Source organism: Taudactylus pleione, unplaced genomic scaffold, assembly GCF_031769625.1.
Source record: "Taudactylus pleione unplaced genomic scaffold, aTauple2 ptg000019l, whole genome shotgun sequence".
Classification (NCBI taxonomy): Eukaryota; Metazoa; Chordata; class Amphibia; order Anura; family Myobatrachidae; genus Taudactylus; species Taudactylus pleione.
This window is the reverse complement of record NW_028284421.1, coordinates 14,345,886-14,373,018: the sequence shown is the minus strand read 5'-3', so window position 1 is coordinate 14,373,018 and position 27,133 is coordinate 14,345,886. Positions and strand designations below refer to the sequence as shown.

Here is a 27,133-nt window from a genome sequence, read left to right as displayed (position 1 = left end):
TATAGGGGAAAAACACGGCATTATATTGCTAGGGGAAGTGCTGTGAAAATGCAATTCATAGCAACATGCCCTAAAACATCCAAACTGGACCTCCTTCACCTCTAACCTGTGTTGTCCAGTAATTAGTTGGAAAATATTACCAGAGTAGTGTCAAGTTGACAAAGTTTCCTTGAACATAAGCAAAATGCGTCACACTCTTCTAAATTATTGCAGCCCGCTAATCAATTGCTAATAGTACTTGGAAAAACTTGGCTTTATAAATCTACTAACACATGCTGCTATCTAAAGTAGCTGGGACTCACACATTCATCAGTATATAGGCTGTACAAAGAGTTCTATATATTGTATTGTCTGTGTACTGTATATTTTATACGCTGCTGGAGTTTGTTTGAAAAAAGTTTTTTCTATTCAATTATCATTATTATGATGATTATCATTATTGTAATAATAATAATAATACATGATAATATTAAAAATGTACATGCTTCTAGCATAAACATATTTGATTTTATTAGTATGCGTGTCTGTTTGTAATAAGTATCAGATATCTGACTGCTATCTCCAGCGTAACTCCTGTGTTTTTTATGTCTTTATTGTATACTTTGTGTACTTTAAGCTGTAAAAATGGTCACAGCTAAAAAAGAAAATGTATACATTTTGTTAATTTAAAAAAACCCCACAAACAAACATTTATAATAAATAAAACTATAGTGAGTGTGTGTTTTATTGTTTTAAGAGATGGATATCTATTATTATAAATTTGGAGCCTGATTTAACTCCATGACATAGCGCACGCATGCACGCATACAGCAGAGTTGTCATTAAAAAAAGAAAAAAAATCTTACAACGTGCCCTTCTGGTTTTACCACACATAACTTTAGTACACAGCCTAAAACAGCGTTTTTCAACTAGTGCACCGCATGTGGTTGTGAATTATGCCGCCGCAGTCAGAGCCGGATTAGTAATGGGGCTGATGGAGCCACAGCTCCAGGCCTACAATCAGAATAGGCCCACAGCCCTCTGATGCGTGTGCCTGCTGCTGTAGAAAGGAATTTTTATTTCCTTCTGCAGCAGCCTCAGGGCCGACCACGCTCCCCCCCCCGGCCGCGCATAACACCCCCCTACCTCGGACGCGGCTGTGACACGTGACACCGGAACGCCGGTGACCAAACATACTGTAAGGGCCGCAGCGCAATGGAGGGCTGGGCTTCTCTAGCCCTCCCAGCACTAGTAACAGCCGGCGGAGCCTACCCGTCATGTGACGTCACTGCGTGTGACGTCACATAGGTCCCGCCCGCCGCCACCACTGCACCACGTCCTAACGTAGCCCTACCCAGGCTGTGCACCGACCTTCTGCAGCAGCCTGAGGGCTGACCACTGACAGCACCTCGGACACAGGCTCACAGCTCCTCCATGGCTGGTGACACAGTCACGTTCTGCAAGGTTTTTAGTCCCCCAAAGGTGAGCTGGGTTTCAATCCTTAATACCAGGCTGCTGCTGTGAAGCAGTATATGTATTGATATGTATGCATATCAATCATATACAGATCTTACATAATATTACATTATTAAATATTCTTAAAAAAGTATGTTTATAAATATATAATGTGTGCATACAGTATACTGTAAATAAAGACCATGTATACAAACTGTATGTATATATATATATATATATATATATACATACACATACTGTGTGCATATATACATATGTGATTTTATATATATATATATATATATATAAATATATATAAACTGTGTGCATATATACATATGTGATTTTATATATATACAGTCAGGTGCATAATGTAAATATTGGGATATTGACAGAATTTTCATATTTTGGCCTCTATTCACCACCATAATGGCTTTGAAATGAAACAAACAAGATGTGCTTTAACTGCAGACTTTCAGATTTAATTTGAGGGTAATTACATCCAAAACAGGTGAACGGTGTAGGAATTACAACGGTTTCTATATGTGCCTCCCACTTTTTAAGGGGCCAAAAGTAATGGGACAAACTAAACAATCCCAAATCTAACTTTCACTTTTTAATACTTTGTTGCAAATCCTCTGCAGGCAATTACAGCCTGAAGTCTGGAACGCATAGACATCACCAGACGCTGGGTTTCATCCCTGGTAATGCTCTGCCAGGCCTCTACTGCAAATGTCTTCAGTTCCTGCTTGTTCTTGGGGCATTTTCCCTTCAGTTTTGTCTTTATCAAGTGAAATGCATGCTCAATCGGATTCAGGTCAGGGGATTGACTTGGCCATTGCATAACATTCCACTTTTTAGCCTTAAAAAACTCTTTGGTTGCTTTTGCAGTATGCTTCGGGTCATTGTCGATCTGCACTGAGAAGCGCCATCCAATGAGTTCTGAAGCATTTGACTGAATATGAGCATATAATATTACCCGAAACACTTCAGAATTCATTCTGCTGCTTTTATCAGCAGTCACATCATCAATAAATACAAGGGAACCAGTTCCATTGGCAACCATACATGCCCACGCCATGACACTACCACCACCATGCTTCACTGATGAGGTGGTATGTTTTGGATCATGAGCAGTTCCTTTCCTTCTCCATACTCTTCTCTTCCCATCACTCTGGTACAAGTTGATCTTTGTCTCATCTGTCCATAGGATGTTGTTCCAGAACTGTAATGGCTTTTTTAGATGTTGTTTGGCAAACTCTAATCTGGTCTTCCTGTTTTTGAGGCTCACTAATGGTTTACATCTTGTGGTGAACCCTCTATATTCACTCTTGTGAAGTCTTCTCTTGTTTGTTGACTTTGACACATATACACCTACCTCCTGGAGAGTGTTCTTGATTTGGCCAACTGTTGTCAAGGGGTTTTTCTTCACCAGGGAAATAATTCTTCTGTCATCCACCACAGTTGTTTTCCGTGGTCTTCCGGGTCTTTTGATGTTGCTGAGCTGTCCGGTGCATTCTTTCTTTTTAAGAATGTTCCAAACAGTTGATTTGGCCACACCTAATGTTTTTTCTATCTCTCTGATGGGTTTGTTTTGATTTTTCAGCCTAATGATGGCTTGCTTCACTGATAGTGACAGCTCTTTGGATCTCATACTGAGAGTCGACAGCAACTGATTCCAAATACAAATGTCACACCTAGAATCAACTCCAGACCTTTTACCTGCTTAATTGATAATGAAATAACGAGGTAATAGCCCACACCTGTCCATGAAATAGCTTTTGAGTTGACAGTCCCATTACTTTTGGTCCCTTACAAAGTGGGAGGCACATATAGAAACCGTTGTAATTCCTACACCGTTCACCTGATTTGGATATAATTACAATAAAATTAAATCTGAAAGTCTGCAGTTAAAGCACATCTTATTTGTTTCATTTTAAAGCCATTGTGGTGGTGAATAGAGGCCAAACTATGAAAATTCTGTCAATGTCCCAATATTTATGCACCTGACTGTATATATATATATAAACTGTGTGCATATATACAGTATATATATACACACATATAAACTGTATGTGTGTATATATATATATATATATATATATATATGTATACACACACACACACACACACATAGTGTCTGTGTATATATTGCGCCATACAGTGTGTGTGTGTACATATATATATATATATGTATATATATATATATATATATATATAATGGCGCAAAAGGCGACACTCAAGGACCAAATAATTGGTGAAAAAAGTGCTGAATTTATTCGTACATCATAGTCTCATCGTACGAATAAATTCAGCACTTTTTTCACCAATTACTTGGACCTTGGGTGCTGCCTTTTGCCATTATATTATAAGGAGGGCACCCTTTTGCCATTATAAGGAGGGTACCCTGTCAAGTACCTCTACTGTCTACCAGTGAGTGCCGGATCACTGTCGTATTATATATATATTAATATATATATTTATATATATATATATATATACTGTATTTATATGTATATAAATATAAACTGTGCATATATATATATTATAAACTGTGTATGTATATATATATATATATATATATATAGTCTATACATGTAGATACTGTGTTTATATATATATATATATACATATATATATATATATATATACACATATAAACTGTGTATGTGTGTGTATATATTCACACATACGTACACATTGGCCGGTGCCCTTACAACAAAAGCAAAACATGCAGTAGAGTAAGGTGCGGCACTCGGCACAATAGCAGGCATAGACAATCGGATGTAACCAACGTTTCAGTGTTAAAAAAACGCTATTGTCAGTAAATATATATATGTGTGGGTGTGTAATAATCAAAAAGGGGAGGGAGATGAAGATGGTTCAATGTATGTGGGTAGCTATGCTCCATGATGCTAGCCACACCCCACGACACAAACCACGCCCCCACATCACTGGTCACACCTCCATATCAGTAGTCACACCCCCTGCGGCAGTACACAATAGGCCCTTCATAAATTTCAGCTCCAGGCCCATGAGGACCTTAATCTGGCACTGGCCGCGGTCACACATTATACTGCAGGCCGGGCTGCCGCTGAGCTCCTCTGGGAGGCTCAGGCTTTCCATGGCTGTGACCTGCCTAGACACGGCGTCGTGACATCATAGGTTACGCATTCCGCGTTGCAAGCCAGTCAGCCCGCTCGCTCCACCAGCAAACAATCCCACTTTCCCTCCCGAGTCCCATCAGACTGACTGCCTGCACGCCCGCTCGCTGCTGCCAGCTCTGCACTGTATGATGGACAGGTTTTTGTTTTTTGGTGGTTGATATTTTTACGTGGGTGCCAACCAATGATTTTTTTTGTGGGGGCCAGTGTATATATGTTTTATTTATCTGGGGCCAATGTATGTGCGGTTTATTCCTGTGGGGGCCAATGTATATGTATTTTATTCCTGTGGGGGTCAATGTAGTGTGTTTTATTTCTCTGGGGCCAATGTAATGTGTTTTATTCCTGTTGGGGCCAATGTAGTGTGTTTTATTTCTCTGGGGCCAATGTAGTGTGTTTTATTCCTGTGGGGGCCAATGTAGTGTGTTTTATTCCTGTGGGGGCCAATGTATGTGTTTTATTCCTGTGGGGGCCAATGTATGTGTTTTATTCCTGTGGGGGCCAATGTAGTGTGTTTTATTTCTGAGGCCAATGTAGTGTGTTTTATTCCTGTGGAGGCCAATCCATGTGGGAACCAATATATATATTTTTCATAGGTTGCGCACGCCGCATGCTGGATAGTGTGCCTTGGCAATTTTTAAATCTTGCATAGTGTGGCTCCAGTTGAAAATCACTGACCTAAAAGTACACTTAAAATACCACTGATACAAAGAATGTTGGCGTGTGTACATTGCGCAAAACTCAATAGAGAGAGAGGAGGAAAGGCAAGGAAAAAAACTTAAGCAATACCTTTACCAAAAATAAGCATTGTAAAAGTGTTTAGACAACAAAAACTATGATAAAGAAAAGAGCAGAAGTTGAAACAATAAAAAATATGTATAGTTGTAGCTAGCACTGGTTAATTAGTGTATTGTAGCTTTCAAATAATAATAATAAAAAACCACTAGCCAACGTTGGCTGGCTAGTATTAGTAAATCTTTGTTAATATCATTTATCTAGTTCCTACAGATGTCTTACCATTTTTGTCAGTGTCCAATAATCCCTTTATTTTTATTTCAAAAACCTCCGGTCAACCTTTTTGATGTGTGATAATCCGCTGAAAATACAGAAGCACTCTGTAGTGACAGGGGTAGGTCTGGCATTGGGGATTTATACAGGATGGAGATCCAAATATGTGACAGATAGCTGGCAAAGATGAGGCAGTCACAAACCCTGTTTACCTTTATCCTGTTAAAGATGAAGCAGAGATTTATATTTTGCATATGTTTAGTGCCAGAATAATGTCCACAAGGGCCTGGAGCTGAAATTTATGAAGGGCCTATTGTTTTCCACTGCAGGGAGTATGACAAGCGCTGTCGGATTTACCAAGCTCTAGAAAGTGAAGCTCTACTGTCCCACAGATTTTTTCAGAGAGTGAACCTCCATGACAAATGCTGATGACACATACGCAGTACATGCCTGTGTCCCGGCAAGAGATTCTTCCTAAATTCATGTGAAGTTTTTAATTAGATAACCTATCTGCATTTAAAATGCAGGATATGATAAACCGGCCTATTAGCGACAATAGTAAAACAGTCATGGTATTTCACTGCCAATTCCAGATACATACACAGTTCTAGAACACCCTACGCTGTGCCTAGCTCTCCCATATCCTGGCATATATTTTCACACATACATACATACATATACTTATGTGATCTATAATATGTGGGGGTCTGTTGTGGATATTTGTATGTATGTGTATGCATACATACAGGTGGAAGGCTTGGCTTCCTGTCAGCCCAGGCAAAGACTCAGCTCGGCATTCCCCCACCTTGTAGATAGTAGTCACCCTTAGCTAGCTTTCAGTATTGTAAAGAGTAAAATGTATGAGGGAAAACCCTATTTTTAGTCCCACTACATTAAGGTGCCAGCGTCTGCTACATTTATTCTGGGATATCTACACTTTTCAAATGGAGCATGCAGGCTTAACTGTCGCTAAAAAAACAATGGCTGAGTATTGCTGCCTGGACTAAGTTACCTCAACCATCACAGAGCATTACAGTGATTGCCATACAACACAGAGAGCATTACAGTGTCCGCCATATACTGCAGAGAGCATATTACAATGACTGCCATAGCATCTCAGTAACCACCATATAATACAGAGTTTTGCAGTGACCACCAGATAATGCAGAGAGCATTGCAGTCACCATTATATAATACAAAAAGCATCTTTGTGACTGCCATATAATGCATAGAGCATTGCAGTGACCATCATAAAATACAGAGAGCATTGCAATGACCATAATATAATACAGAGAACATCTGTGCCCGCCATATAATACACCAAGCATCAAAGTGACTGCCATACACAGCTACACACCATGGCCCCTGCAATTGGATAAATCAAACAACAAGCTGCGGGCAGATCTATCTATCTATCTATCTATCTATCTATCTATCTGTCTATCAATACAGCGGCAAATGCAGAATTTCTAGAGGGGGGTCCCATGTCATGGCACTAAAATGGGCATGATCACCATGCAAGGGGGTGTGCTATCACTTTAGCTAATTCTAGGGCACATCTACATCAAATATGATACCTTAACCTGGGTACACACTTAAGCGACTCAGTGGCTGACCGACAATGCCGCCAACTGAGCAGACGATTTGGTAAGTAATACAAGCTTACCGATGGGCAGCTCGATGTCTGGCAAAACATCACAACTTCATGGGCACTTAAAATTTGCACATCCAGTTGTGATGTCAGTATGGGAGGTTCTTGCAACCAGTGTACGGGTGGCCGGTGGGTACACACAGGCAGATATCTTCAAGACATACCAACATCGACTGTGCTGCAGGGCTGACCTGATATGTCTGTGAACAACATCGTTTACAAACATATTGTTTGTACAGAACCGCATATGCACTATGCGATATGTCATTCATTGATATAACATAACACTCACAGGGTACTTTAAGCAGGAATTAGGCTTAAATAGCCAATATTTTAATAAAAAAATAATAATTACATGGATAAAAGGCACTCACTGGATTTTGCACTAGTGCAGGCCCAACTTCTTACTGCACCCAGCACTGGACAAACCAGCAGGCACTGTTTCTGCCCACCTCTTCTCGTGGGTTCCCACTCTATGCACACTTTCCTGCAGAGGGGCTCTCTCTTATGGGTTCCTTGAGCTGTTCTTAGAGCGATCTGGGGGCAGTGCTTTAAGCGACATGGGACAAAGCTTCAGACTGCATAGGGAGCATCTTTGGCCAGTCCGGGGAAGGGGAAGGGGGGAATTCAGATGGACCCGAGGGTAGGCTTGGTTTCAGTGATTTGTTGGTGAATGGGTGATACTTTAGCCTGGGCGGCTGGTATGTGAATGATCAGGGTGGTGACAGGAAGATAAAAAAAAAAAATCCTGTAAACACTGCTCTCTGCACTACAGAGGATGCTGTGGGCCTGTTTTCATGAGGAGGCCTGGAGCTGCAACTCCACCCGCCCCATTGTTAATCCGGCCCTACATATATTCCACTGTACTAGGCACAATAAAGAAATATACTGTATTGAAGTTAGAGGGCATTTATTTTAATGTATTCCAAGGTTTCAAATATAACCTTAAAATAATGAGTATGAAACAACTTTTAGATAAAAGTATAATTTTGAACATTAAGAGGCTGGGCAAGCAAAGTCTTATAATGTGCACTGTACATATAGCAATACAGGTTTTTCTTCATATGTGGCTGGCTGTGGCCTGTGGGCCTTAAGACAAGATGCGGCCTTTGGGCCAAGTAGCATCCTTGAGGGCTGGAAGTGCCTTGACTGGCTGTGGTCTGTGGGCCTTAAGATGAGATGAGGCCTTTGGGCTGGAAGTGCCTTGACTGGCTGTGGCCTGTGGGCCTTAAGACGAGATGTGGCCTTTGGGTTATGTAGCAGCCTTGAGGGCTGGAAGTGCTTGGCTGGCTGCTGTAGCTGAAGACTGCTGGTGGCATGCGGCTTGCGTACTGTGGACGCTGATGTGCGATCTGTGCTGCTGGGTTAACACAAGCGGCTGACGCTGGAGTGCGGCCTGTGACGCCAGGTTGACACAGGCGTGAGTACGCTGACTTGCGTTCTTTGGATGCAGGAGTGCGGCTTGTGCCACCGGTTTGACACAAGCAGCTGACGCTGAAGTGCGGACCGTGCCTCCAGGATGACACAAACGGCAGGTAGATAGTATGCGAACCGTGCCGCCCAGATGACACAAATGGCAGGTATACAGGACAGGCAGGAGGACTGGGTACTCGACTGGATAACAGGAGACAATGCCAGAACCGGAAACACGTGAAACGCTATCACCGGCATCGGAGCAGTGTTCACACCAGAAGGACATAGACGCAGGAGCCAATCCGGATAGATCCCGAAATGATGGACAGGAGGTAGGCAGAGTTTTAGCGAACACTCGCCCGATGTTCGCTTTGCACTGCATTCGCGGTGCGGCGGCTCGTGACACCTAACTGCTGTGTGTACATCTCAAGCAGAAGGAAAATGTTTTGATTGTATGAGCAATGACATATTTAATAATCACACACTGTACAGGTCATGGCAAGATGAATTGCAAGAAACTACACTGACAAGGAGTAATGAAAGGTGGCACTCCGACGACTTGGTAAAAAAACACCACAGAGACCTGTAGTAAATCAACGTTTTAGACCTTGTATTGTATGTTCTTTCTACAAATTGAGAGAACCTTTTCTCTCAATTTGTACTCTAAATCTTAACTCTCAGGGGAGCACCCCCACACTTATGACACTTATGGATATCATATCATACCATTTCATCCTTTAGGAATAGTGGGTAGTAAACAACTTATGTAATACCATATTGTGATTTCCTTTTTTCCTTACCAGTGCCCTGTTTCCCTTCTCTCATTATTACAATTGTATGTTCTTTCGTCAGGTCCTGATGAACGAACATACAATACAAGTTCTGAAACGTTGATGTACTACAGGTCTCTGTGGTGTTTTTTTTTACCAAGTCATCTGAGTGCCGCCTCTCGTTAGTGGATATATTTATGTCGGTACCTGCCCAGGTAACCACGAGGAAGACACCAGACGCAGGTGCAATTCGTTTGCAGTAAGGGAGTGCCAGCTACAGCAAAGTATATATTTATTTATTATTTTATTTATTAACAGTTTCTTATATAGCACACCATATTTCGTCGTGCCTTAGAATTGGTAACATTTATAGAACAAAAACAGGGTAATAACAGACAGATATATAGGTAGGAAGGCCCTGCTCGCAAGCTTACAATCTATAGGTGTGTATATATATATATATATATCCTCAGATCAACCCATCGCTAGACACATTGCAGAAGCCAGACTTAGCCTCTCCAGTTTTAAACACATGATTACTGATCATGTGCCAGAAAGCCCTCGGGGAGGTGATCGACATAGGAGGCTACTACAAATAGAAACCAAGTGTATCTTCCAGTTGGATACTGTGAAATCCGGAGGGCTTAATGACCATTTCTCGGTCAATGTTCTTTTGTGAGCCAGGTTTCTGTGTGAATATATTTTCTAGACACAAGAGAGGATAATCTATCTGATCCTCTTATAACAGTTTTGTGTCCCTCTACTGATTTATTCTCTTATCCATGCGATGTTCTCATATGTTTGCTTATATCCAGTATGAATCACTTTGATACAGTGATATATGTTGGCAATATGTACTTTACTCTATGCTAATAAGTTGTACTTATGCTGATAGTATAAAGAACTCTGAAAAAAGGGGTTTGGGTGGGGTCTGCACTAGACAACCAGTTGGATCATATATCAATTCCAAAATAATAATAGTAATAATCAAAGAACCAACATTAAGGTCTTAACTAAGATAAATTATAATAAGACTTATACTATAGTTGGTGGTGCTACCAGACAAATTTGTAAAAATCAGAATTAAACAATTATGCGAAGAAGCAAAAGGACAAAAAGGTCTTACTGGTGCACTCTTGAGACAGTTTGAATATAACAAATGAAAAAAATTATTGACAACAGAGAAATAAGTTTTTTAAATAAATAATACTTAACTTTTACTAATCAATTTTAAAAAAGAGAAAACAGAGAGTGTATTGATAGATACACATCTAAGTGCCTGAGATCTCAAAAATAAACATATTTAATAACATAGTACATCAATGAATTATACATATGAGAACAGTCTTGGCGAAAATATTAGTACCCAATTCCTAGTGTGTTATAATAACCAATAAATAAATCATAAATTGATAGGAAAATTGGGATAAAAAACCACCTTCTTCAATTGTCAAATGTGTGAGCAAAATTATTGCTCCACCAAATATTTTTTGAAACAAATAAAAAAGAGACGTAGCCACATATCACAATAATCAATCTTAATGTATATAAAATGTGAGAGCATCAAAGATAGTTAAGAATCTATCTTGTCATTTAACTACACACTGACAAGTGATAATGCTCACTTAAACGAGGTATTTAAATAAGAGAATCTGAATCAGTACCCAAGAGTATATATAAAACAAAAAAATGTATATATCTGCATATTAGTGATCTGAAGGTAATTCATGTAGTAATCACGAAGGTAACCAAATTGTAGGACTCAGTACCCAAAATAATTAGTAGATAATTAGAGTTAATACTCCAATTTAATCATTCCATGTGAGAGTTCATTTGTGAACACATGTAATTATAGTGCAAGGTGCTTATAATAATCAATATCACATAGTTAATGATTAGAAACCACAAATAATAAATTGATTCACAAGAATTCCTTTATAAACATACCTCTAATTAAAGTGTTAAGTGCTTGCAATGGTCACTATTGAATAATTGGTACATAGGAGCCACAGACAATGGATTAAATCACATAAATTCAAATATTATAGGCATAAATGTCATGATAATAACTGATCATAAATGAAAAACTTTTTGATATCTCAGTAGATATGTACAATAAGAATCACCAAATCATAAAGTTGAAAGAAAAGCCTGGGGAGAAAATATGTCATACCGCTTCTGCTGTCCCTTGTCAAATAAATTTCAAACAAGGGATGAGAGAGAAGTAAACATTGTCCCCAGGGAAACAACAGTTTGAGAGCACTTCTGCTGTTCCCGCTCCTGACAGTATCTCCCCTCTGTTACTGTAAATGCATTGCAGAGGAGGAGTTTCAGTCCGGCTTGAGAGAGCGCTATAAGGATAGAGAAGAATAAAGGAATACCTCGTGAAGGAATGTACTAGGCAGGAGATGCGGCTGCCGGCGGTGTATCAGCTGGGCAGGTGTATCATGACGATCAGGTGACCAAGCCATCAGAGGCGAAACGCACGTCCACCCAACGGGCTGTTTGTGCTACACAGCTCAGCTGATCCACAGGCAGCTGCATCTCCTGCCTACGATACCTGGCGAGCTGTATGCACTTCACAGCCCAGCTGATACACCACCGGCAGCCGCATTCCTTCACGAGGTATTCCTTTAATATTCTCTATCCCTTTACCGCTCTCTCTTATTCAAGCTTGACTGAAACTCCTTCTCTGCAATGCATTTACAGTAACAGAGGGGAGATACTGTCAGGAGCAGGGACAGCAGAAGCGCTCCCAAACTGTTGTTTCCCTGGGGACAATGTTTACTTCTCTCTCATCCCTTATTTGAAATTTATTTGACAAGGGACAGCAGAAGTGGTATGACATCTTCTCCCCAGGCTTTTCTTTCAACTTTATAATTTGGTGATTCTTATTGTACATATCTACTGAGATATCAAAAAGTTTTTCATTTATCATCAGTTATTATCATGACATTTATGCCTATAATATTTGAATTTATGTGATTTAATCCATTGTCTGTGGCTCCTATGTACCAATTATTCAGTAGTGACCATTGCAAGCACTTAACACTTTAATTAGAGGTATGTTTATAAAGAAATTCTTGTGAATCAATTTATTATTTGTGGTTTATAAGCATTAACTATGTGATATTGATTATTATAAGCACCTTGCACTATAATTACATGTTCACAAATGAACTCTCACATGGAATGATTAAATTGGAGTATTAACTCTAATTATCTACTAATTATTTTGGGTACTGAGTCCTACAATTTGGTTACCTTCGTGATTACTACATGAATTACCTTCAGATCACTAATATGCAGATATATAAATTTTTTTGTTTTATATATACTCTTGGATACTGATTCAGATTCTCTTATTTAAATACCTCGTTTAAGTGAGCATTATCACTTGTCAGTGTGTAGTTAAATGACAAGATAGATTCTTAACTATCTTTGATGCTCTCACATTTTATATACATTAAGATTGATTATTGTGATATGTGGCTACGTCTCTTTTTGATGTGTTTAAAGTAAACCAATATTTGGTGGAGCAATAATTTTGCTCACACATTTGACAATTGAAGAAGGTGGTTTTTTATCCCAATTTTCCTATCAATTTATGATTTATTTATTGGTTATTATAACACACTAGGAATTGGGTACTAATATTTTCGCCAAGACTGTTCTCATATGTATAATTCATTGATGTACTATGTTATTAAATATGTTTATTTTTGAGATCTCAGGCACTTAGATGTGTATCTATCAATACACTCTCTGTTTTCTCTTTTTTAAAATTGATTAGTAAAAGTTAAGTATTATCTATTTAAAAAACTTTTCTCTGTTGTCAATTATTTTTTTCATTTGTTATATTCAAACTGTCTCAAGAGTGCACCAGTAAGACCTTTCTGTCCTTTTGCTTCTTCGCATAATTGTTTAATGCTGATAGTATACAATCTAGTAATGCTGCTAATATGCATTGCACTTAAGTATCTGTTTTTGAGATATATATATAGAAAGAGAGAGAGAGAGAGATTTTATCTGTCATTTTTGGTTGGCACTATCTACCTGTTTATATTTGTGTAATATTCTTAATGTGTAGATTATTGGTGCTATTCTATGGTCTTGTCAAAAGGTGCCCACACATATACCGATGTGCTCACGATACGATTTTATGGCCAATTTCCTCATGAACTTTCACGGGAGCTCCCTTGCCGTCGTGATCACGATTTGGAGTTAAAAATGTCCAATCTGACTAAAGATCTATCTTGCAGCCAATGCATTGTATCCCAGATTGACTAATCTGCCCTACAGCACGGCAGATCAGAAGATGCGATATACGACGAGCGGGGACGCGCATCGGCATCGTGCTCGTGAGTATAAACTCACGATTTGTACTTTTTTTTACCCGATTCGTCGTCACGATTCGTCGAAATCGGCCAAATCGTGTAAAATGTCGCTATGTGTGTGGGCACCTTTACACTCTGTTGATTATACTCTGTGCTAGTGATATACTTTTACTCACAGCGCTGTTTTAATCTCACTAACCTATGTTTCTTTACTTTTATTGCAGGGGGAATGTGTACAGGCACACACAAGGTTACCATGACAACGGGTGCGAAGCTTCATGCAGACCATGCGGCGTGCCTTATGGAAGTGGATGGTGAGACGCCGACGGAGCCAGCGGTGATCCAGGGGTCCATTTATGGGGTATTTAAGGTATGTGCTATTTCATTTCACTGTTTATGTATCCTGATGACGAGTTGAAGTAAACCCGAAACGTTGATGCAAATGGATCTGTTTTAAGTTGTCTGTGTAAATCCGCTGGGTGCCGCTGCCTGGATTTGACTATAATTACATGTATAATTTATTTATTAGCAGTTATACATATAGTGCACACATATTCTGCAGCACTTTACAGAGAATATTTTGCCACCAACAAATAGCAAATGTCGGTGGCACACCAAATAGGTTATTCTACATTTTAGAACTTAATTGTTCTTACGGAAGGGACAAACAAGAAATTAGGTTCTTACTTAAGTAGCACCATCTGGTGTGTGGATGCCATACTGACCAGAAGTGAACATGACAATGTTATGTCAAAAAGGAAGTGCCCCCATCGCCATGGAAACATATACACAAGTCTATGAAAATACTGCCAAAAGCATACAGTTCACTAAATAGACAGACATGTTGGTACAGTGACCAACTCCAATACATTAATAATGGGCAGGGCTGTAACTAGGGATGTGCGAGCGGTGCCGTCGCATAGGTTGCAGCTCCCTGGGAGCGGCACAGATGCTGCCCCACAGCACCTGCTTGTGGCTTGTAGGGGGCCTGAAACGGCACCCTGTAGCCAGTAGCACTGCTATTGAGCTCCGTGCAGGCACCTTGCTGCAAGGAGCATCCTTAGGACACTCTGGGCAGTGCTTTACTTACTAGAGCTGGCGGCCCCGCCCCCTAGGCATGAAGTAATGATGTCACGAGTTTAGGGGCAGGGTCAGTGCAGGGCGTCGCAGAGCCTTGTTCAAAGAATACCACATAAAGCTGCTAAAAGATATATAACACTTAAAGAGAAACTAAGATGAAACAATGTAGCCTAAATAGATCCGAATACTTGAATAAGTTTGAGGAAAGAAAAGCACCCTGTTTAGTGATGGAATATTGCTAGTTCACCAGGGGTTAAAGGAGAGTTGGGGCGTAGCCAGGAATATGCCCATCAAAATAGTAGCCTATGGCAGTAATAAGGGGCAAGGCCCCTACCATTCATTATAAATAGTCTGGAAGAAGAGCAATCTTCCACTTCTCGAGTTTTTGAACCAGACTGGCTGAGTATCACTGTTGCTGATACATTTTGCATCTGCCCCACTGTATTCTTGCTAGCTGTAGACCCACTTCCACATCCAGCCTTACCCCCCCTGTGTCCTTCTACCCGTGCCCAGTGTAGCAGTATCTTTCTGCTCATCTCCCCCCCTGCTTCCAAACCTGGCGTCCACTCCTCCACTTTGCCCCGTCACCACTGCCCCCCCCCCCCACCTCCCCACCAAGCTGCTTATTTCTTCTTACCCAGCACTTTCAGCTCCCTCCAGGCGTGAAACGTGCATCTGGCAGCCAGCCATGCTGCGCCTTCCTCCACTTCCCCGCAAGCATGCAGAGAGACCCGGCACTGCTGTTGCGTTCGCCCCCCCATGCATCGCCTGGCGGGGGGCTCCGCATGCATCGGGCATGGCCTGGTGGGCAGATTGCCTGGCTGCGCCTCCCTCCACCCTCTCGCGTGTGCACTGGTGCTGTGTCCCCCCCCCTTCACTACCAGCCCTGGCTCTCAGGGGGCTCCGCAGTTGGTCGGGCACCCCCCGCCAGGTGGCGCATGAACAACCGGCCCAGGCTTCCCCGCACTCCACACTACCGCTGGCCCCGCCCACTACATTTTAGGTCACATGATGGCCTCTGCTGCCCCCCGCCCCATGCAATAAGCGGGGAGCACCCCCTGGGTGCACTTGTTTGCCCCTTACTTGGTACCAGGGGGCCAGTGCCCGCTTCCCCCCCCTTTTTGTATCCCCCCCAGTGGATTTAACATGCCCAGGGGCTTCAACACCCCCCTCCCTTCAATGCTGGTTTGCCCACTCTCCCCCTCCTCCGCAATGGCAGCAATGGCGACACGGCCTGCATGCCATCACGCACCCACTCCCAGTCACCACCCATTGGTGCACACTGGCCGCCACCCCACCATAGCAACAGTTCACGCCCCCAGGTTTTTACCCGTCTGTCCCCATTTCACATTTAGCCCCCCGTTCCATAGCAATTACAGCCGCCCTGCATTCCAACCCCATTTCACATTTACCCCCCCTCCCACTACTCCTGGGCACACCACCACCATTCCACCGTCCTGTTCAGCTTAGAGAGGTCACGCCCCATGCTTCCACCTAATGTGTTTTATTTCAAGTCCTCAGGTTTTCGTATAGGAGTCTTCCAAGGTTTCGTAGAAGGTGCCTTCAGCTGTCTAGGACATTCAGAAGGTGACTCAAGTCGTGGGGGGCGACCGCGTGACGAGGGACAAGCGTTAGCAGGCAGTCGTTCGGGGCTGGGCCTTCATCCACCGGATCACGTGAGCATATTGTTATCTTTTTATAGAGCGTTTTACTTTTCTTTGCTATGTATAGCAATTCTTCCAGATACACCATAGGCCCTGTCAGTTTAAGGGGCGTTTGTGCAAACGCTTAAGGGTAAGCATAAAAGCCAAAAGAGATCTAGTACTATATTAGCAGCTAGGGTCCTGGTTGCAGCGGGGGGTGGGGTCTATTGTGCAAACGCAGCTCTACTTAGGTGGTTTGGGGTTAAAGTTATGGCAACCCCGACTGTGTGGAATTTCTTATACTTTCATGTAATCTGAATGAAGAAGGGTATTGGCCTGGCTAAGAAGGCCTACTCCGATAAGATAGAGTGTCACTTTAATGAATCTGGTGATTCTAGGTCTCTGTGGCAGGGAATTAAGAACTTAACCGACTACAAAGCTTTGAATTTAGGTGGTCCCAAGGTGGGTGGCCTTTCGCCGGATGAATTTAATAAATTCTATGCTAGGTATGAAGGTGTGGATAATACCTGTGCTATCCCGTTTAAAGACCCTGGGGGTTCTTGGATCTTGGCAGAAGCTGATGTCCGGTCTTGTTTGCGAGGAACCAGTTCTAGGAAGGCTGCTGGCCCTGACTGTATTCCCGGCAAGGTTTTGCGTGAGTGTGCAGATCAATTGTCTGGCATTCTCACGATTATTTTTAACTTGTCCCTTGCTCAAGGTAGTGTCCTGGGTTGTCTTAAGACTACCACAATTATTCCAGTTCCTAAAACTATGTCCATTTCTGGGCTAAATGACTATCGCCCTATTGCCCTTACTTCATTAATCATGAAGTGTTTTCAGCGTTTGGTCCTGGTTCGCCTTAAGGGTAGCATTCCAGATACTTTTGATAATTATCAATTTGCATATAGATCTAATAGATCTACTGAAGACGTTGCTCTTATGGTCCTTCATAGGGTATTGTGCCATTTAGAGAATAAGGATTCGTATGTCAGATTGCTGTTTGTAGACTACAGCTCTGCTTTTAACATCGTTGTCCTGTCTTTACTTATTGCTAAATTGTTGGCAATTGGGTTAGATAAGTCTATTTGCAATTGGTTGCTGGACTTTCTGTCTGACCGTTCGCAGTCAGTTAGGCTGGGAGATCAGTTTTCATCTCCAATTGTTGTGAATACAGGTGTTGTGTTCTTAGTCCCTTTCTTTATTCCTTGTATACATCAGACTGTGTTTCTAGTTCTGTATCTAATCTTATTGTGAAATTTGCTGACGATACGACAGTTGTAGGTCTGATTACTAACGAGGATGAGGATGGCTATAGGGCGGAGGTAGATCGACTTACTAGATGGGGTATGGACAACAAGTTGCTGTTAAACAGTAAAAAAACTAAAGAGGTGGCGGTTGATTTTAGGAGGTCTAGGAAAAATGTTCCCCGTCCTTTAATTTTGAACAGCGTTGAAGTAGAGAGGGTGGGTGATTTTAAGTTTCTTGGTATTGTATTTTCGGAGGACCTGTCGTGGTCGTCGCATGTTTCTTTAGTGGTAGGAAAGGCTCAGCAACGCCTGTATTTCCTTAGGAAATTAAAAGGATGTGGATTATCTAGGCCGTTGCTGGTAAATTTTTACCGTGGTATAATTGAGAGCCTTTTAACTTATTCGATTACTGTTTGGTATGGGAACTCCACATGTTTGGAGCAGAGATCGCTGACTAGAGTGATCAGGGCAGTTGAAAGAATTATTGGTCAGTCCTTACCTAGGCTAGAGGACATTTATGTTAAAAGGTGTGCTTTTAAAGCTAATAAGATGGTCGTTGACCACAGCCATCCTTGTCACTCTCTATTGTCACTTTTGCCTTCTGAGAAGCGTTTTAGATGTCTCAAGTAGCGTACTAGTAGGATGCGGAATAATTTTTTCCCTGCTGCTATAGTTAATTTAAATATTTTAAATGATGTTATGTAATTGCTGACTGTGAGTATCTTGCATTTTACTTTCGCTGATGCATTTTATGTGGATGTGACAATAAATTAGATTTGATTTGATGTACTCTGGTTTCAGGGAGTGGTTTAGATAAAGCAAGTTGGTGGGTATGTTTGTCAGTAAGTACGGCGGATGTAAAATGTATGAACAGCAGCAAGATTGGAGTAGTGGTTCGCGTTCCTGCCTCACATTCCTGCCTCACAGTACCGAGGGTTCAGGTTTGAAACCCAATAAGGTCCTACCTATGTGGAGTTTGTACGTTCTCTGTGTTTCAGACGAAGGCCTTGTTTACATTTTGGTGTCGGTTACCGTCGGTCATCCCCGATTTGGTTAGCCGGCTTGTTCGTATTCGCAGTTTAATTTTGTGATCCAACGACGTGGAGTTGTTTGGTGGAAGGTTACTCGGCAGTCCTGCATAACTATGAGGTTTCACGTTGGCCTGGGGGCAGTACTGTTCAGCTGGTCCAAGTACCTCAAATGCCATACGCGGTTAAGGCTATTCGTTCGCTAATGCCCAGTGTAACAGGAAGTTGAGCGTAGGTGCATTAAAATTCTGCATGCTGTGTGGTGACGGCTATCGGTCAGTAATATAGCCGCATTGGTGGTACAGGAGCGGGTCAAGGGGATATCAGAACGAATAGCGAAGGGGTATTACATAGCGTTCGGTGGTTGTGAATTTGGGTTTTTGTTTGCTTTTAACGCACAATATACTGTATATGTTGTATTCCCAACAGAACTGTCAGCCCATACGCAATAACCCAGGATTCGTTAGGAGTAGTTTGGCAGTGGAGGTTAGATTGGAGCACATGTGTGGCCCTTTATTGTCTTGCACTTCGCTGTTGGGGTTTGTACCTAGGAGGGTGACGGGCAAGTTTAGATTTATTATGCAACTTTTCTACCCGGAACGGTGATCCGTCAAGGACGCGTTAGTGTATCAATCCTTCGAGCAAGGCGCTGGAAGGGGTGTGAAGTCTTTGGAACGAGCTCACCTAACTAAAAATATATATAATAAAAAAGGGGGATATCGTACACATTTAGTTTAAGGCCGCTTTCTCTCCGTATCTTTTCTGTGTTCGGGAATTTTAAGTCGCTGGAAATTATTCCGTGGATAAGTTCTGTCCAGTGGGTTGTTCTGTTTACTTTTCTTTGTCGAATGTGGCAGCTCATTTTAGCAATGGTGCGGGCAAGCACGTGCACGTCAGGGCAGACCAATTCTTAGGTTGCTTTATCTGTAGTGGGGTCATGCGGTGGTTTTTAGTTTACAATAATTACTTTTTGTTTACAGGCGTTTTGTATTGATTCTAGGCGTACCGGTTTCTCGCAACGAAACTGAGGTGTCTGCTTACACGTTTGTCCTATCTGGGGATAGATATCGAAAATTTGCTAGGTCTTTGCCGATTGCCTTTGGTTTAAAGTTGGTAAATTGGGAATTATTGTGGAAGTGTCTCTAAAGCAATTGCGATCGCTTTTAGGACAAGAATGTTGATTGTAGAGTAATACCCATGTGCTAGAAATTGGTGTCATTTGCACCGCTCCATAGCCAGGGGTCAAAATCTCACCATCTTCTCTTGTCTCAGGACTTGTGGAAGGTTCTGCACGTTTGGTGGGTTATGTTTCGGGAGTTCACCGGAGTTAGAATTGACTACCGCTCAGGCGGACAATTACACGCTTCATTTGTTTAAGGATGCGTCTAGCTCCATAGTTTCCGGGGAGTTATCAGTGGGGACAGTGCGCGAGAATTTGGCAGGAATCATGGATGCGGTACGATATAACTGCCAGTATGCTGTTTTTTTAAAGTTTTTACAATCACGGTTGTTACTGAAATCTGGGCTACCACACTTGGCAGCAGTAGGATTAGGTTATGCAGAGGTATTTTAGGTAGTTCATGCTATCAATATTTACGGGGCTGAGTTCGCTCCGGCTTTGCGTTTTTTGTTTAGGCATTTTATCACCTCTTTGTCTGTTTGCGCACGAGCATAGATGTTTAGGGCTAGTCACGTTCCGGGAGTGGAATACGGGACAGCAGATGTGCTTGTCTCGTTGTCCATGGATTGGGTTTCGGGGGCTGGCCTCCCCCCTTTTTGCTGAGATACACAGCTTACTCTGGTCCTGTTAATATCGGCTGGTTGTAGCGCCGGAAGTTAAGTAGTTTGTTTTGACGTCCTTTGCTCCGCGTACGCTGTAGATTTAGTTGATGGCTCGTAATGTTTAGCAAGGTTTCTTGGCTTAAGAGGGTAAAGGAGATTCGTCATTCCAGGCATACCTGTTAGAATTGTTTGGAAATGGCACAAGATAAGTCGTTGCGGAGCGTTCACGTCGGCAACTAGGTATAGCGTTTTCATATTTCGCAATGTTTCCTGGTACGCCGGTGGCGAGCTTATAGTTTTTAATTAGAAAAGGTAGAGAGAGGTCAGGGGTGCAGCGCCTCATTCTAAATGATTTCACGAAGACCTATTGAGCTATAAATTTTAGAGGATCTGTTAGTCATAGGATCAGGTATCGCATTGGTTTATTAAGAGGCACAACTCTTTAATTTTGTATTGTGGTTAGCTTATTTAATGATCGTTATAATTGGCAGGTTGTTCTCAAAGAAGATGAGTTAGACATCAATGGGTTGTTGTTTGAGAATTAACTTTTCAGTTTAACCTATAATTGTGTCGTATTCATGGATTGTTAAACTTTTCAGCTTGCTAAAGGGTGATGGACCTCTATCCCAGCTCAAGCACATCCTTTCACCAATCCTAGTCGGCTTGGCTATATGTTTAATGGGTTACGGCCCCCAGGCAGTGCACGCTGGCTCATCCACACCACTCAGACAACATTATCTAGGTTTTACTTCACAAGGGTTTTTCACAACTTTTGTTGCTTTAGAATTGCCGCTAGATCAGTTTGGCACACATTCTCCAGGATTGGGGCAGCAATCTGCATGACAGCTGCAGGTGCTTCCGTTGATGCCTTAAAAAATTTAGGTCGATGGTAGTCGTCATCCTACGGGAATTAGTTGCGTGGCGTTAAGTTGCATACTTAGCAGCGCTTCTTGCGAGTTTGTTGGGAAACCCAGGGGCCTTATGCCTACTGCCGCGAGGGATTTTGAAGGGCTTTTCTGCTTTTGCCCTCAAAGAGGTTTTGCTGTTTTTCACCTTCAGATGGGTCAGCCAACTATGGTTTTCCTTCCCTTGGCTAGGCTGTGTTTCTATAAATTGTATTAGCCTATCAGGGCGTGAATAACTCCTTTTTTGCAGGATTATAGCAATGCTGTTATTCAATTTCTCCCACTGGAACAGGGTTTATCTTTGTGTCCAAGAAAGTGGGCAGCCTAAAACCTTGTATTGACTATAGAAAACACTATAAAAAACCTACCCTCTTCCCCTCACCTCCGTTCTTTTCTATCAATTAAGGAATACCACAATTTTCTCTAAGATAAATTTACGTGGTGCATACAATCTTATCCACATAAGGGGTGGAGACTAATGGAAGATGGCCTTCAATACCTAATCAGGGCATTATAAATATCTTGTCATGCCGCTTGGCCTTTCAAATCCTCCTGCAGTTTTCCAAGATCTAAATAATGACGTACTCCGTGCATTCCTGGGGGTATTCATCATCGTATATCTTGACAATATTTTGATTTACTCTCAATCCACAGATCTTCATTGCTGTCACATCAAGCAAGTCCTTCAGATACTCTGTGAACATCACTTATTTGCTAAACTGGAAAAATGCAAGTTCTAATTCAAGGAATTTATTTTTCTGGGCTATGTAATTTCTCCTAAAGGCTTTTCCATCCTAGTAAACTCCAAACCGTCCTCAAATGGGTTTTAACCACCAATTTAAAGGCCATACAAAGGTTTCTTGGATTAGCAAATTATTATAGGTGGTGTATTTGTTCTTCTTCAGTCTTGGCAGCTCCTATTACTGCCTTAGCCAAAAAGGGAGTTGATACAACAAACTGGACTCCTTAAACCTTTAAAGCCTTCAATGCTCTAAACAAGCATTAATTTCAGCCCCAATACCTCATCATCCAAACCTGGAGTTACCTTTTGTTGTAGTAGATGCCTCTGAACTAAAACAGTGCTAATTATACTGACAATCACCAGCTTCTATACAAGGGCAATTACCAACCCTTGGAGCTTATTATCAGAACAAATTACAATATTCATTTAATAAAAAAATATATATATTAATACATTTACCGGCCGGTATAATAAGTTAAAATATAGAATACTCAGTAATTAAACATTATCTCAATAATAAAATGATCCAATACTCAGCACAGGAATATGATCATATATAGACAACTGCAGTAAGTAATAAAGCAATAATACAGCATACACACAAATACTCTAAAGTCTTTAGTCTTGTTAGAATTATTGGACCAGCAAATATGTTAGTTTAGCTGTAGGATATAGATTAGATTCAGCAGTCACTTGTTAGAACAGGTAGCAGTGTGGTTTTGTTTGAATGTAGCAATAGTCAAGTTGAGCTTTAGATTAGTAATATCGATGTTTGTAACAAGATCCATACTCAACTTGGAATGTCCCAACAAACTTACAGCTCTCAGTGATCCATACCTGGCCAAATGGAACTTCATAAAAGCTCTCAGTAATGAAAAGTATCCTCTGTATAATAGTATTGAAGCACATTGTGTCAATCCAGCTGCTGGCAGCTTCCCTATCATGCAGCTATATCCAGAGGGTATTATTCGCGCAGATCATCACAGTGCAGGACAAGTCACCGACTGGCCAATATGTAATTGGTGATTCCTCAATGCGTTTCCCTGCCTACTATGACTTTGGCGGCTTTGTCAGTTGATCACTGAGAGCTGGGATCCTCTATCGGAGACACTGTCAAGAGGCAATCCATGTAATCTGAAGATACATGTATTGCCTCCAGGATCAGGATCCTCCTGGAACTCCTCCTGGGCTACTATTTGTTCCTGAATGATTCAGAGGTTCAGTTTTGTCTAAAATCCATTTGAGCAAGCTATCATGACATCACAGAATATCCAAGACCCATTCTGTGTGGTGGCCTACCATGTTAAAGAAAACATTCAGGCTTGTGACAATTATTGGACAATTATTGCAGCTGTCCATTCCTGCAAAGCCCTGGACCCACATATCTACGGGCTTCATTGTTGATTTATCATTGACCTTTGGGAAGAACACCATATGTTCTGCTATACACCATATGGGCTGCTATAACATCAGTGCCTAGGTTTGAAGTGCATAGTTTAAAGTGTCAATAGAACATTTAAGTTAAAGCTGGAGTTATTCAGGAGTTAAACAGGAGGAGAACAGGAGAATTTAACAGATCAGCAAATCCTGCTATTAAGGACTGTTTTTATCTACCACCACACTTCCAACATGCCTATGGATTGTGCCTGCACCTGATTCTCCAATGCTGCCCCCATCCCTCGTGATCTCCCCATGCAAAATGCTTATCCACTCCAACTATACCTTACCGAACCACGCAGCCAGATGACCTCTCAAATGGTCCATGGCTGTGGCCCCCTAATCATGAGGCTTGGTGCAATTTTGCTGTACTCATATTTTTTTTTTTCCTAAGTTTAGACTAACCTTTCCATAGATGTTAGACTACTGTAACCCTTGTATCCTTGTATCCAGCCAATCTGTGTCACCCATATCTGTCAGCCCCCTCCCCTTTTTAGAATGTAAGCTCTCATGAGCAGGGCCCTCTTCCCTCATGTGCTTCTCCTTCACTTAATTATACTCTAATTTACAACAGCACCCAACCCTTGGTTACAGATACCATGCTGCTTATCTAAGTGTTATGCATCAATGTATAAATCATGTATATGTCCTGCATTGTTTGTACTGTTAATATCTGTTTTCTTGTGTGCTTATTAGTTTATGTATTGTGTAAGGCGCTGCAGAACCCTTGTGGCGCCATATAAATAAAGGATAATAATAATAATAATATGAGTTGTGGTTGATTGTTTCAGAAAGTGCCAAGACTTTAGCTTCATTATTCATCATACATATCTTCAGATTACATGGATTGCCTCTTGACATTTGTCTCCGATAGATGATCCCAGTTTGTTGCTCAATTCTGGAAGTTCTTTGGTGCACTATCGGATATCAGCCTCAGATTATTGTATGCATATCACCTCCAGTGTCATGGGCAGACCGAAAAGGTAAATCTCCACTGTTACAATATCAAATATAATAATAATTGGGCAGAATATCTACCCTAGGACGAATTTGCTTACAATAATGCCTGTCATTCCTCCACAATGACTCTCCTTTTTTTGTATTTATGGACATCACATAAGAGCCAATTCTGTTTCCTTTCCTGAATCCAGTAATTGGCCTGAGGTTCCCAGAGCTGTTTCTCTGGCTCAAGAAAGTTTGGAGGAAAGTCCATTTTGCTCTAAACTAGGCCTCTTTTTCTTCAAAATAATTTGCTGATCATTATTGAAAGACTTGTACTTTTAAGGTGGGAGATAAAGTGTGGTTGTCCACACACTTGAGTCTGTGTGAAGTGGGTCTGATACAAAGTTAATAAAAAAACAAACACCTTGTCTGTTTACAGCCAAGATTACACTCCCATTCATTATTAGGTTATCAAAATCTACAACTGCCACCACTAAAAGTTTTTCAGAAGCAACACACTCCAATAGGAAGCCTTAAATTCTCCCTACGATGACAGTTAAATCCCAGTTGTTATTATTACCAAAATAATAACCAGTAACTAGGGATGGCCATCGATCATCGATCATCGATTCATAATCATCAATGGTTTATGGCCAAAGTTGAATGCTTTTACCATCGATGGGGGAGAATGAGATGGTTTCACTCAGTCAATGGTAAAGCATAATCGAATTGTTATTTTTGCAAGGTGCTGGGACACAGGCCCTGATTCAGAGCCGGAAGCTCTGACAGAGCGCTCGCTCTGAATCAGGGCTGGCCTTCTTGTTTTTTAGAGCGGCCTCCTGGCCGCTCGCATAGCTGTGGGTGACCACCCACAGCTATAGCAAGTGGCCAGGAAGATGGTCGCGACCATCATGCTTGCGACAAGATCCTTGTGGTAGGGTCTTGTTTCCGCAAGCCCCAGAGAGATTTCGGTTCTAACAGAGCCGAAATCTCTCCCACTGACATCACTTGTGATGTCAGTGGGGCCGCCCCCAAACGGAGGCGTTCACATGAGAATGCCTCCGTTTGGGCAGCCACACCCCCGGCCTGCCCACCAAAGGGGTCGTGCTGTCACTCAACATCGACAGCACGGCCCCTTTGGTACGAGACCCAGGGCGACGGTTTGCCCATCGCTTTCTGGGTCTCGCGCATGCGCACGTCGGAGCCAGCTCTGTTGTGCGCATGCACACTGGGCCACTATCGACCCGCTTGCGAGCGCATAGTGCTCGCGAGCGGGTCTGAATAAGGCCAACAGAACATAGCTCTGCCCCTGAGACCCATGAAGCCCTGTCCCCAGGTTCTGATGGCCCATGGGACAGGCAGTCAAAGAACAGGGATTACCATTGGTTGGTCATCCATTGCATAGTTGGTTACCATCAATGGTCACTTGCTAAATCACAATCGATGGTAACCACACCAATGGCCATCCCTACCAGTAACAGATATATGTAGCATGGACTGGTCAAATACTAAATGGCACAATAGATCTGAATCACAGAGACAAGTCTTATTAAATTAAATTTTAATATAAGAAAAAATACTCACAATGCTTAACATATATACAAAAATAATTAATAAAAAGGACATGCACAGATAGTCTTTAAGCAAAATAGTTTTCTATCAAATAAAAAGTGATTAAAAAAGAAACAGTTTCACTTTCAAGAATCTGCCGTGAGAATTCACAAAGAATTTCTGGAGCATGTAAAATTGTCATCCTAGATGGAACATTGTATATAGCTTTCCATTGGATTAAATGTTTGTAATGGGCTGTCACATAGCCCCTCCTCCTGCTAGCTGCCTGTATAAAGGCAAAACAGCCCAGTCAGCTAGTTACATCACATTCCATGGGTGGGGGAAAGTTTTGATATTTCAGAGTCTGAGGTAACACAGAAATTTACAGGATCTTTAGAAGTAAATTATTATATCAAGAAGAGACCTCAAACACAACTTTACGACCACTCATAAACCTTTTTCACATTCATGGATCTGCCCCTCTGTATTTCTGTGGAGACTATGTGAAAGGATAGAGGGCTTGACTCGGTGATGTAAGCTAATGCCACCACAGCTGCGAATTTGTATGCAGTGGCTGTGCAAAAATGTTCAAATGTTGCAGCCACAGTGATTTGTATTGAGAAGCCCAACGGCAGCTTTGCAAATCCAATTGACTGCACACAAGGACGCAGCTTAGTCACAGCTCAGTTAAATGTTATATCCCTGAGTAACCCTATAGCAAAGAATGTCTACCGGATCACAACCCGATGGCTGCTTGGAATGTCTATTGCAAGTAAGACACTGGGGCCAGAAGCACTGAGTAAAAAGATGCAGTCCCTGGTTGTGACATGCCCCCAAATAGTCACGACGCGCCTGCACTTTAGTCAAAACTTCCCCATTACCTCCGCCAAATGGTCCCTGCCTGTCAATCACTTTGCAAATAAATTCTCACTGTGACTGCCACACCAAGATCATCGCGGCAAATGCTCAGTGCGGCTCAGACGAATGCGCAGTAGACAA

The 27,133-nt window shown here is 41.8% G+C and overlaps 1 protein-coding gene and 1 long non-coding RNA gene across 2 annotated transcripts in view; one reads left to right on the top strand and one right to left on the bottom strand.

Moving 5' to 3' along the window:
• Positions 1 to 27,133, bottom strand: part of KLF13 (KLF transcription factor 13) — a 207,888-nt gene that overhangs the window by 46,863 nt on the left and 133,892 nt on the right. The window lies entirely within an intron of this gene.
• LOC148540342 (uncharacterized) lies at positions 1,329 to 24,365 on the top strand. Its single transcript, XR_015869459.1, has 4 exons — positions 1,329 to 1,461; positions 14,002 to 14,147; positions 16,372 to 16,533; positions 22,117 to 24,365. It is a non-coding gene; the product is annotated as an uncharacterized LOC148540342 (long non-coding RNA).